The sequence below is a fragment of the Paroedura picta genome, chromosome 6, assembly GCF_049243985.1.
Source record: "Paroedura picta isolate Pp20150507F chromosome 6, Ppicta_v3.0, whole genome shotgun sequence".
NCBI lineage: Eukaryota > Metazoa > Chordata > Lepidosauria > Squamata > Gekkonidae > Paroedura > Paroedura picta.
In genome coordinates this window covers 121,411,016-121,423,233 of record NC_135374.1, presented here as the reverse complement: position 1 = coordinate 121,423,233, position 12,218 = coordinate 121,411,016, and the positions used below count along the sequence as shown (strand labels likewise).

Here is a 12,218-nt window from a genome sequence, read left to right as displayed (position 1 = left end):
GCTCCACAGGGGTCCCTGCCCTTCACAAACTTCCCTCTCCCCAGCCGGAACCCCCAAATCTCCAGGCATTTCCCAACCCAGTACAGGCAACTCTATTTGAACCTCTTTTGGCACTTGGTATTCGTTCTGGGAACTGCTAAAGCAGTCCTGCATTCTCATACATCAGAATATGCCAGGTCATGAGAGGGGGGGGGGGAGGCTCCAGATTCTCAGACTGGCACAAGAATTCCTGCTTCCTTACTTGCCTCGCTGAAGGCAACAAACACATCCTCAGAGCAGAGGGGCAGAGCAGCAATCTTAATTTAGAGACACCAGGTGGAATTCTCCTGCCATCTAGTGCTGAGTCACAGCCTAACACCCCATGACGAATGGCTTGGCAGGCAGGCAGGGCTGCAGTATTACAGTGCTTCCTGAATTCTCCTTGCGAGAACAGCACAATGGATTGAAATGCTACAAATGTGAGATGGGAGATCAAAACTCACCATATTTTATCAATGCTGCAAAATCCTTCTTGGACTTTTGGAAATGAGAATCTTTCCACTGATATAATTGCGCAGTGCTGACATAAGAGCTCAAACAACTGAGAGCATGTGGAGAGAGTTACTGGGGAGTGTTGCTGCTGACCAGGTGAGGCTATTGTGGTGACTGGGTGAGGTGATTACTGGGAGGATTAAAAAGGGCTGCTCCTTGTCGAGGCGCGAGCCTTTGGCGCGAGCTGAAGGGGCAAGAGACAAAGGGCTCTTGGCCTGCGGCTCTTAACCTGGGGTTCTTGGCCGAGCAATTTGAATCAGTAGATTATATTTCCCTAGTAGTTGCACTGCCTAGAAGATACAATGGACCTCCAGAACACTCATCCCATCATCTGCAGTGAGTATGACATGATTGCCTTCCTCCCAGAAGACAAGATGGACTACATCTGCCCCAAGTGTAAACTGGAAAGACTTTTGGAGGAAAGGATTAGGGGATTAGAAGACAGCATTATTACTCTGACCCAAATTAAGAAAGGGGAGGAGTTCATAGACCAGAATAAAGAGGATACAACTAGTCCTGAAGAGGATAAGGGGATTGACCTCACTACGGAGCCTCTGCAGACAGTTAGGAAAAAGACTCAACAGCGGAGAGCAAGATGGTTCTCGGGGCCTTTGGAGCTCCAGAATTGATTTCAGGCCCTTGCAGAGGAGGTGCAAGGGTCAACGAGGGAAGAGGTCCCAAAACAAAGTCTAAGACAAAGTGAAAAGGCCACGGGGATAGAAGGAAATGCAGTTGAGAAGAAAAAAAAAGGAGAGTACTGATAATTGGAGACTCCCAGCTAAGAGGAATGGATCGCCATGTGGCTGGGCCCGACCCCCTAACTCGAGAGGTGTGTTGCTTGCCAGGGGCGAAAATTAAAGACATTTCCTCAAATCTACGGATCGCTACCCATTTGTGATGGTCCATGTGGGAACGAATGCCATATCCATGAATAACATCGCTCCTATTTAAAAAGACTATCAAGGTCTGGGGAGGAAGCTCAAGCAAATGGGGGCACAAGTGGTATTCTCTTCAATCTTGCCTGTCAAGGGAAGAGGAATGCGTCGGGAGAGGAAGATAATGGAGGTGAAACAGTGGCTGTGTAGTTGGTGCCGGCAGGAGAGATTTGGTTTCTGGGGCCATGGGATAGGCTTTCTTGAGGAAGGCCTACTAGCACCTGATGGACTGCACTTATCGAAACTGGGGAAGAATATGTTTGGCAGGAACCTGGGGAGATTCATCAGGAGAGCTTTAAACTGAAGCCACAAGGGGAAGGAGACGATCAGCATAACGGAGTGTAAGGAAGGAGAACGATCGGGGGCAGCCCTACCAGCAAGGACAGCTCATAGGGAACCAAAAGTAAAACGATTCAGATGTCTTTATACTGACGCCCGAAGCATGGGCAATAAGAAGGAAGAGCTGGAACTTCTCATGTTGATGGAAAGGTATGATCTAGTAGGCATCACAGAAACTTGGTGGAATGATTCTCATGACTGGAATGTCATGGTGGATGGATACGAACTGTTCAGAAAAAACAGAATAGATCGAAAAGGTGGAGGAGTGGCACTGTATGTGAGGAAAGGGCTTACCTGTCAGGAAATTCTAGTGAAGGAGATTAGTTTCAGATAGGTGGATAGGAAATTGGTTAGAGAACCGCACTCAAAGAGTTGTTGTCAATGGTGTTTCATCAGACTGGAGTGAGGTGAGTAGCGGGGTACCTCAGGGCTCGGTCCGGTACTTTTTAACATATATATTAATGATCTAGATGAGGGGGTGGAAGGACTCCTCATCAAGTTTGCAGACAACACCAAATTGGGAGGACTGGCAAATACTCCAGAACAGGGGTCCTCAACCCCCGGTCAGCGGCCTGGTCTCGGGCCGCGAAGGCCATGGTACCGGGCCACTAGCGGCTGCGACAGCCTCCCCCCTCGCAGCGAGAGGGGGGAAAGAGGCAGATGCGGCCGCCGGCACACCAGCAATGCAAACACGCACACGCGGAGCTGCCGCACATGCGCGTTAGCGCCACCTAGTGGAGAAAACGCATGTGCGCGGTTACTGCGCATGCATGTTTACCTGCGGCGGCTGGGCCGCCGGCTCTCTCCCACCCTCAGAGGCGGTCCCCAACTACAAGAAGGTTGGGGACCGCTACTCCAGAAGATAGAGACAGAGTTCAACGAGATCTGAACACAATGGAAAAATGGGCAAATGAGAACAAGATGCAATTTAATAAAGATAAGTGTAAAGTTCTGCATCTGGGTCAGAAAAATCAAAACCATGCCTACTGGATGGGAGATATGCTTCTAGGTAACACTGTGTGTGAACGAGAACTTGGGGTACTTGTGGATTGTAAACTAAACATGAGCAGGCAGTGTGATGCAGCGGTAAAAAAGGCAAATGCCATTTTGAGCTGTATCAACAGGGGCATCACATCAAAAACACAAGATATCATAGTCCCATTGTATACGGCACTGGTCAGACCACACCTGGAGTACTGTGTGCAGTTCTGGAGGCCTCACTTCAAGAAGGATGTAGATAAAATAGAAAGGGTACAGAGAGCTACGAAGATGATCTGGGGCCAAGGGACCAAGCCCTATGAAGATAGGTTGAGGAACTTGGGAATGTTCAGCCTCGAGAAAAGGAGGTTGAGAGGGGACATGATAGCCCTCTTTAAGTATTTGAAAGGTTGTCACTTGGAGGAGGGCAGAATGCTGTTTCTGTTGGCTGCAGAGGAGAGGACACGCAGTAATGGGTTTAAACTTCAAGTACAACAATATAGGCTAGATATCAGGAAAAAAATTTCACAGTCAGAGTAGTTCAGCAGTGGAATAGGCTGCCTAAGGAGGTGGTGAACTCCCCCTCACTGGCAGTCTTCAAGCAAAGGCTGGATACACACTTTTCTTGGATGCTTTAGGATGGTTAGGGCTGATCCTGCGTTGAGCAGGGGGTTGGACTAGATGGCCTGTATGGCCCCTTGCAACTCTATGATTCTATGACTTCTAGGGTTTCTCAAAGCCTGAAGAATGTTTCAGGGGTTTCTCAATGTTAAAAAACTTAAGAAAGGCTGGTCTACGTTGTTCAGTGCTTTCAAATAATGAGGCCAGATATTTGTCAGAGACAATTTTAGGCCTCAACCATAGGTCTGTTGGAATAGCTCTAATTGTTCAATGTCCCACATGGCCCTGATCCCACTTGGAAGACTAGTTTGTGGGCAGGCTCGAAAAACTTAATTTCTCTGGGGCCAGGGACCTTGAGCTTCATCTTGTTTCTTTGGGGGCGTAGTGGAGGAGACAGTCCCATAGGAATGAGTATAGGCAAGACCTTGCATGCCTAGTAGACAGAACAGTCAAACAGAGATCGGCTGAAATTTGGACCCATAGGGTGAGGGTGGGCCTATTGCCTTTTTCTTTGGTTCCATGTTCAACACTAGCTTACGTCTGGACTTCAGGCCAGTCGCGAAGAAACATTTTTTCTAGGTAGTTGTTTTGTAGGTAGATTTTGGCTCATCTTCCAAAACATCCCTCCCTCCATTTCTTCTTATCTTCCCTCCCTCCATCTTTCCTTCCTTCCTTCTGTAGGTGGTTCAGGTTTGCTGCCAGAAATCATTGTTCCAAGCTTGACTTGTTTAAGCATATCTACAGTGGAAAGCATCTGGGTGAAAATAAGCGAGGGGAAAACCAACAGTGTGGTGGTTGGTGCCTGCTACTTACAGCCTGACCAACGAGAGGATGGGGATACTGCACTTTGTGAGCAGCTTGAGAAAATATCCAAGCGGCAGGACCTTGTCATCATGGGTGACTTCAATTTCCCAGATGTGTGCTGGGAAACAAACTCTGCGAAGCGTCCTCAGTCGTGCAACTTTCTGACCTGCCTGGCTGACAATTTCATTTATCAAATGGTAGATGAACCCACAAGAGGTTCAGCCATACTGGACTTAATATTGACCAACAGACAAGAGTTGGTGGATGAGGTGAAGGAAGTGGGGACCCTAGGGGGAAGTGACCATGTCCTCATAGAATTCCTTTTGAGATGGGGAGCCAAGGAAGCCTGTAGCCAGATACGGATGTTGGATTTTCGTAGGGCAAACTTTAATAAACTCAGAGTCATGATGAGTGTCATACCATGGACGAGAATGCTTGAAGAGAAGGGAGCATGTGAACGGTGGGCACTACTCAAACAAGAGCTATTGCATGCTCAATCAATGACTATCCCAGAAAGACAAAACACTGCAGGAGCTCTAAGAAGCCTATTTAGATGAACAGAGAACTTCAAGAGGAACTAAGAAAGAAAAGGAAATGTTCAGGAAATGGAGGGAAGGACAGAGTTCTAAAGAAGAGTACCTACAGGTTAATAGGCACTGTAGATCAATCATCAGAAAGGCCAAAGCTGAGTGAGCTAAGATTGGATGAGTTCAAATCCCCGGGCCGGATGAAATGCACCCAAGTGTGCTCAAAGACATGATAGCCCTCTTTAAGTATTTGAAAGGTTGTCACTTGGAGGAGGGCAGGATGCTGTTTCTGTTGGCTGCAGAGGAGAGGACACGCAGTAATGGGTTTAAACTACAAGTATAATGATATAGGCTAGATATCAGGAAAACAATTTTCACAGAGTAGTTCAGCAGTGGAATAGGCTGCCTAAGGAGGTAGTGAGCACCCCCTCACTGGCAGTCTTCAAGCAAAGGTTGGATACACACTTTTCTTGGATGTTTTAGGATGGTTAGGGCTGATCCTGTGTTGAGCAGGGGATTGGACTAGATGGCCTGCATGGCCCCTTCCAACTCTGATTCTATGATTCTATAACTGTCAATGGCAGACAAAACTCACAAACAGGCTTCTATAGAAAGAAAGCTTTAATTGGAAGTAGATCGGAACACTTTAACATTCGAAGTCAAGACTGTTCAATATCAGGGATGCAAGCAGTTATCAATACAATTCTCCCGCCGAAACCAGACCCGTTCCCAAGGGGAGGAGGTCACTCTCTCACCCAGGTGCCATCCCAGGCTTCCTGCCAAGGTGCCAGAGTTAGCACCGCCTTAGTCAGGCCGGCGCCTCAAGCTAGCAGATGTTTACAGGAACACTGGCAACAATGTATCACAGCAGGGAGACTATGCAGTGTGAAAGCAATGGGATCAAAGGAGGGGGGGATCAAAGAGATACTACAGAGCCATAAGCATTTTGGTTACATGGGAAAGGTAACAAGCACACCAAGATGGAGTCTCTTAGCCAGTTTGGTGTAGTGGTTAGGAGTGCGGACTTCTAATCTGGCATGCCAGGTTCGATTCTGTGCTCCCCCACATGCAGCCAGCTGGGTGACCTTGGGCTCGCCACGGCACTGATAAAGCTGTTCTGACCGGGCAGTGATATCAGGGCTCTCTCAGCCTCACCCACCCCACAGGGTGTCTGTTGTGGGGAGAGGAATGGGAAGGCGACTGTAAGCCGCTTTGAACCTCCTTCAGGTAGGGAAAAGCGGCATATAAGAACCAACTCTTCTTCTTCTTCTTCTTCTAGGTTCAAACATGGCAGAGAGCAGAAGCTGATCCTGACATTCCTCCGGTCCAAAAACATCCTTCCCCCTCACCCACCATCCTTGGGACGAGGGCAGTGTGGGAACTCCCGATGAAATTCCCACAACAGTTTTGGGGCCCGGAGATCCCCCGCCTCCACCCATTCCCTGTCCCCCATGGGGAATTCCTTCCAGTCCACTAAGTACTGCAGCTTCCCTTTATGTCAGCGGGAGTCCAGGATCTTGTTGACTTCGTAGTGCGTCTCTTTGTCCACAAAAACAGGAATTGGGGCAGCAGTTGGTGGGTGCCGGGCCTGGGGCACGCTTCAGCAGGCTGGAATGAAAAACGGGATGCTCATGTCTATAAGCCTTAGGAAGAGACAATTCTACGGTTACCGCATTAACCAGTCTTTTCACAGGAAAAGGCCCCACAAATTTCGGTCCCAATTTTCATGACGGCTGCTGGCCCTGAAGGTTCTTAGTGGACAGGTAGGCTAGATCCCCCACAGCCCAGGCAGGGGCCTCCACTCGTTTTTGTCTGCCTGAGCCTTGTACACTCGTTTTGCCTCCTTGAGGCACTTTACAATGTCTGGCCAAGCCTTTGAAATTCCCCCACCCATTTCTGAATGTCCGGGACGTCCGGAGAGATTTCCCAAGTGGGAACCGCAGTCAGATTGGCCCCATAGATCACTTTGAATGGGGACAAACCAGTGGACACGTGGACCCCATTGTTATAGGCAAACTCAGCCAGGGGGAGGAGGGAGACCCAATCCATTTGCTGGTGGTTAATGAAGCAGCGCAAGTATTGTTCCAAGGTTTGGTTCACCCTCTCAGTTTGGCTATTAGTCTCTGGATGATAGCCGGACGTGAGTGCCTGCTCCACTCCTAGGAGCCTCAGAAGCTCCCGCCAGAACTTGGCAATGAACTGTGGGCCCCAATCCGTCAGAACCCTCCCCGGGATCCCGTGCAAGCGGTACACGTTTTCAATGAACAATGATGCCAACTTCAGTGCAGATGGCAAACCCATGCACGGAACGAAATGGGCTTGTTTGGAAAAAGCATTCAGCACCACCCAGATTACAGTTTTCCCATGACTGGGCGGGAGATCAGTAATAAAGTCCATTGTAATGTCCTTCCAAGGGCGTGGAGGGGGTGGATAACGGCTGCAATAGCCCTTTTCTTTTGCCCCCCACAGGTTTAGCCGATAGGCACACAGGGCACCCCTGGACATAAAGTTCCACATCCTTCCTCAGAGTAGGCCAGCAGTAGTGCCTGCGCACCAGGTGCAAAGTTTTCACAAAGCCGAAGTGCCCCGCAGGCACAATTTCAAAACGTCTTTCCGTGCGGCCAGAGGAACAAACAACCGGTCTTCCTTAAAAAACAAACCCTCCTTCTCAAGGAGGGGTGGAGGCTAGCAAACTCAAAGTCCAGCCACACATCCTTCTGAACCCAGCCCCCCAGCCCCCATGGTCACCTTGATCTTGACCATGGTGTTTTGGTGGAGTTGTCTCATTAGATACACTAAACGTGGATCCAGCTGGAGATTCAAGAGTTTCTGCCAAAGTATGTTCCTGTCCAATGAATCAAAGGCTGCAGCAAGGTCAACAAAGGCCACAAATAGTGCCTTTGTTGGACCCTTCATAGCAGTAGCAGCCAAGTGATAGAGTGTTTGACAATGTTCAATTGTGGAATGCCCCTTCTTAAAACCCAACTGTCGTGAGCTCAATATATTGTTGTCTTTTACCCAGTTCTCCAATTTCTTCCTCAGAAGCTACAGGCAGCAAGCTAATTGGTTGATAGTTCTGCAGATCAGACCTATCACCTTTTTTGAAAATAGGGACTATGATGCTGGAGGTCCATCCTTGGGGAAGTTTGCCAGTATCATTGATTTGTGTGAAATGTCTAGCAAGAACTGGCGCCCACCATTCACTGAAAGCTTTATAACATTCAGAGGGAATCAAATCCTCCCCAGGTGATTTTTTAGACGGGAATGCTCTTATCAATGATTTGATCTCATCTTCTGCTACTGGTGGCCAGCGTTCCCCTAACTCGGAAACCTCCATAGTTGCTTTATCCATCTTACAATTAATTAATTAATTCACATTTATATACCGTCCTCCCCGAAGGCTCAGGGTGGTTTACATAGAACTGAGAACCATACAAAGAACCATACATATGATAACTGTAGCACTAATACTGTAACACTGTAACACTGAAGCTCAACACTTCAAAGACTGAGGTCCTGTGGCTGGGTAGGAAGGGCCCATGTGAGGAAGCACGTCTGCCTGCCCTGGATGGTGTACAGCTCTCTACGACTCACTCCGCCAGGAATCTACGCATGATTCTGGACACTTCCCTCACAAAGGTAGCGCGGCTGGCATTCTACCATCTCCACCAACTAGTGCCCTACCTGGCCCCGGAACACCTAGCCACAGTGATCCATGCGATGGTCACCTCTAGACTGGACTTTTGTAACTCGCTCTATGCAAGCCTGCCCTTAGCATTGACCCGGAAACTACAGCTGGTTCAAAATACAGCGGCCAGGATCCTCACAGCAACATTGTGGAGGTCCCACATCTGGCCACCAACTGCAATGGTTGCCAGTTGAATTCCGGATTAGACTAAGGGTTCTGGTAATTACCTTCAGGGCCATGCACGGTCAGGGCCCAGTGTACCTGAGGGACCGCCTCCTTGCCTACACCCCCAAAAGAGCCCTGCACGCCACCGCTACCAACCAGCTAAGGATCCCGGGCCCTATAGAAGTCTGCCTGGTCTCAACCAGGGCCAGAGCATTCTCTATTGTGGCCTCCTGACGGAACTTAAACAGTTCCGCAGGGCCTGCAAAAAGGAGCTCTTCCACCAGGCATTTGGTTGAGACCAGACGTAATCAAAAGCGATTGAAGGGCTCCTGCCCCCCCTCCTCAGAATTCCACCAATATGCTCTGGACCTGTTTGCATTGTTGCACTGTTGTATTTATATTGTTTATACTATTATATTGTTATATGGTTACAACTATTAGTTATTAACATGCCTACGCCCCCAAAAGAGCCCTGCGCTCCACCGCTACCAACCAGCTAAGGATCCCTGGCCCTAAAGAAGTCCGCCTGGCCTCAACCAGGGCCAGAGCATTCTCTGTCCTGGCCCCCACCTGGTGGAATGAGCTCCCAGAGGAGATCAGGGCCCTGACGGAACTTGAACAGTTCCACAGGGCCTGCAAAAAGGAGCTCTTCCATCAGGCATTTGGTTGAGACCAGACATAACCAACAGCGAATGAAGTGCCTCTGCTCCCCCCACCCCAGAACTCCACCAGAGCGCTCTGGACCTGTTGTGCCATTACACTGTTATATTGTATTGTGTGCTGTTACAACTTTGTTGTATTATTTAATCATTACAACCACTGTTGTTAATATTATTGTTTGATTATTAATGCAGATTGTTTCATGTATGGTTCATAAGTTCAATGTAAACCGCCCTGAGGCTCCGGGGAGGGCGGTATATAAATATAATACATAAATAAATAAATATTATTGTAAGGTTATTCACATGTTTATAGACTGTTTTATGTATTGTTCCCCCTTCAAGGATCGCTGCCTTGCTGTGGCAAGGGGGCTTGTGTAGTTCAGTGAAGCTATGAGCTATGCCGTGCAGGGCCACCCAAGACGGACAGGTCATAGCTGAGAGCTCTGACAAAAGGTGATCCACTGGAGAAGGAAATGGCAAACCACTCCAGTATCTTTGCCATGAAAACTCTATGGACAGTTCCAAAAGGAAAAACGATATGACGCCGGAAGATGAGCCCCTCAGGTTGGAAGGTGTCCAATATGCTACTGGGGATGAGCAGACGGCTAGTACGAGCAGCGCCAGAATGAATGAAGCGACTGGGCCAAAGCCGAAAGGTCGCTCAGTTGTGGAAGTAACTGGTGGCGAAAAGACAGTCCGATGCTGTAAAGATTTTTATTCCATAGGAACCCGGAATGTCAGATCCATGAATCAAGGGAAGCTGGACGTGGTTAAACAAGAAATGACAAGACTGAACATCGACATTTTAGGAATCAGTGAACTAAAATGGACAGGAATGGGTGAATTTAATTCAGATGACCATCAGGTATACTACTGTGGACAAGAATCTCGCAGAAGAAATGGAGTAGCCTTCATAATCAATAAGAGAGTAGGAAAAGCAGTCTTGGAATACAATCCCCAAAATGACAGAATGATCTCAGTTCGAATCCAAGGCAAACCATTCAACATCACAATGATCCAGGTCTATGCCCCAACCACTGCTGCTGAAGAGGATCAAGTTGATCAGTTCTATGAAGTCCTACAACATCTTCTAGAAGCAACGCCAAAAAATGATGTGCTTATCATCATGGGTGATTGGAATGCTAAAGTAGGGAGCCAAAAGATAACTGGGATAACAGGCCTGACTGCTCCTTAGAAGGCCAGATCCTGAAGATGAAACTCAAATACTTTGGCCACCTCATGAGAAGGAAGGACTCCCTGGAGAAAAGCCTAATGCTGGGAGCAATTGAGGGCGAAAGAAGAAGGGGACAACAGAATGAGGTGGCTGGATGGAATCACTGAAGCAGTCGGCGCAAAGTTAAATGGACTTCGAAGAATGGTAGAGGACAGGAAGGCCTGGAGGATCATTGTCCATGGGGTCGTGATGGGTCGGACACGACTTCGCACCTAACAACAACATGGATTGTTCTTTGTTCTTATGTAAACCGCCCTGAGCCTCCAGGGAGGGCGGTATATAAATATAATAAATAAATAAATAATACTGATAACATGCTAACAGAACAACATTATTAAACAGCAGTAATACAACAGGTCCAGCAGCAGAATGCCTCAATGGATTTCTGGGGGTGGGGAGTGTTAGGGGGGCAGAGGCCCAGTAGATGTTGTTGGTTGTGCCTGGTCTCAACCAAATGCCTGGTGGAAGAGCTCCCTTTTGCAGGCCTTGCAGAACTGTTTAAGCTCCATCAGGGCTCTGATCTCCTCCATTCTACCAATGTGGGGGCCAGGACAGAGAATGCTCTGGCCCTGGTTGAGGCCAGGTGGGCTTCTGTAGGGCCAGGGATCATTAGCCAGTTGGTGGTGGTGGGGGGCAAAGGCAGGGAGGTGGTCCCTCAAGTACTCTGGGCCCTGACTGCATATGGCCCTGAAGTTAATTACCAGAACCTTTAGCCTGACCTGGAATTCAACTGGCAACCATTGAATCTGGTAAAGAATGGGCCATCCATGTTGTTGCTGTGAGGATTCTGGCCCCTACATTCTGAACAGTTGCAGTTTCTGGGTCAAAGCCAAAGGCAGACATGCATAGAGCCAGTTACAGAAGTCCAGTCTAGAGGTGACATGAATAAAGCACACCACGCAGCACCAAACTGGCGTGACTAAGCCCATGGAAGGCCATTCCAGCACACCATACAAGCCAGAGCCCCACTGGGGGTCACCAGGAGATGCACCAGAGAGGAGTCAGTGCTATGCCCGAGTTGTGGGTCCAAAGGGCACTTCCCAGCACAATGCCCCCTGGGAGGGGAGAAGACTGAGGAGGAATGGAGCAGTTCAGCCCTCTCTTCATCACCTGTTACAATGTCACTTTCTGGTCCACGCAGTGGTCCTACCATGCCAGTATTCTTCGTCTTACTTTGAATTCAACTAAAGAACCCGTTTTTGTTGTTTTTAGCATGGCTTGCTAGTCTAAGTTCATACTGAGCATTCACTTTGCTCCTTGCACATGGCCATGTGTTTTCCCGTCGTCCATCGGTCCGAATGGCTCACTGTGCTTTGCCTTGTGCGAGAGCTGCCCGGGGGGGGAGGGGGCAGGAACACGGGAGCACCTAGCGGGCCCCATCACTCCCCCCCCCCCTACATGGCGGGGCTCCGGCGGGAAGGGCCCAGGCAGCTGCGGCCTCCCGGAAGGTCGCGCCTGTCTTCCTAACTGGCTTCCGCTGCCTTTGGGGCCCAACTGACGGACCCCGCACGGAGCCGCGCACTCCTTGGCGCGGCCTTCCGGCGGAGCTTAAGTGGGGACCGGACTGGGGACTCTTCCGGGGCCCTACGAGTGGCTTGGGGGGGGGGGGAGCGCCCGGGGAGGGGTTCCCGGCGCGAGGACGGTGGCCGAAAGGGGCGGCTGGAGGGATGGGTGGGCGAAGGGGCGCATGCGCGGCGCGGGCAGGGCCGGGCCCTGCGCGCTTGCGTCACAGGT

The 12,218-nt window shown here is 49.5% G+C and overlaps 1 long non-coding RNA gene across 1 annotated transcript; it reads right to left on the bottom strand.

Annotated features, from left to right (window-relative positions):
• Positions 1–5,338: 5,338 nt before the first annotated feature.
• LOC143840461 (uncharacterized) lies at positions 5,339–12,203 on the bottom strand. The gene is made up of 2 exons (XR_013232197.1): positions 11,595–12,203; positions 5,339–6,343 (listed from the first exon to the last, which is right to left on the bottom strand). It is a non-coding gene; the product is annotated as an uncharacterized LOC143840461 (long non-coding RNA).
• Between the last annotated feature and the right edge of the window lie 15 nt (positions 12,204–12,218).